The sequence below is a fragment of the Etheostoma spectabile genome, chromosome 3, assembly GCF_008692095.1.
Source record: "Etheostoma spectabile isolate EspeVRDwgs_2016 chromosome 3, UIUC_Espe_1.0, whole genome shotgun sequence".
In the NCBI taxonomy this organism is placed as follows: Eukaryota; Metazoa; Chordata; class Actinopteri; order Perciformes; family Percidae; genus Etheostoma; species Etheostoma spectabile.
In genome coordinates, this window is record NC_045735.1 from 29,999,334 (window position 1) to 29,999,576 (window position 243).

Sequence of the window (243 nt, forward strand, 5' to 3'; positions counted from 1 at the left end):
GATCTCTTATGCCATCATTCTCCAGTCAGAACGCTGAGGTCGACCAATCAGCTGCTCTTGGATGTCCCTAGATCAAAGCTAAAAAATGAGGGCGATAGAGCCTTTGCAGGGGGCTTCCTACCCTATGGAACAACCTCCCCATGCATATTAAAGCTGTACAGACCTTACAAACGTTTAAATCGCTGCTTAAGACGCACCTGTGTACTGTAGCTTTTAACCCTCGTTAACCTGGATTCTGATGTT

The 243-nt window shown here is 46.1% G+C and overlaps 1 pseudogene; it reads right to left on the reverse strand.

Moving 5' to 3' along the window:
• LOC116683237 (extracellular calcium-sensing receptor-like) overlaps positions 1–243 on the reverse strand; it is a 10,305-nt pseudogene that overhangs the window by 6,479 nt on the left and 3,583 nt on the right.